This window comes from Chrysochloris asiatica, unplaced genomic scaffold (assembly GCF_000296735.1).
Source record: "Chrysochloris asiatica unplaced genomic scaffold, ChrAsi1.0 scaffold00408, whole genome shotgun sequence".
NCBI lineage: Eukaryota > Metazoa > Chordata > Mammalia > Afrosoricida > Chrysochloridae > Chrysochloris > Chrysochloris asiatica.
The window spans coordinates 15,420-15,808 of record NW_006408926.1 but is presented as its reverse complement, the minus strand read 5'-3'; positions in this window follow the sequence as shown (position 1 = coordinate 15,808).

Sequence of the window (389 nt, the reverse complement as noted above, 5' to 3'; positions counted from 1 at the left end):
TTTGGAGGGTGAACTACAAGCCAGATGAGTAGAACATATTCATACAGAGATAGCTGGCTACATGGCTGAAGAGTCCAACATGTCCATATACTGAGAGTAAGCTACATTGCAGACAAGTCCCATATGTTCATATAAAAAAGATCTATCTAAATGGCAGATCAGTCCAGCATATCTAGGCAGAGAGAGTTGACTACATAACAGAAGAGTCCAAAATGTCCATATACAGAGAGCTAGCTACATGACAGAGTAGTGCAATATTTCCATATACAGAGTTCTTACTACATGCCAGAAGGGTCCAATGTGTCCATATACTTTGACTTAGCTACATGGCAGATGAGCCCAACCTGTCCATATACAGAGTACAAGCTACATGGCAGATGAGTCCTACA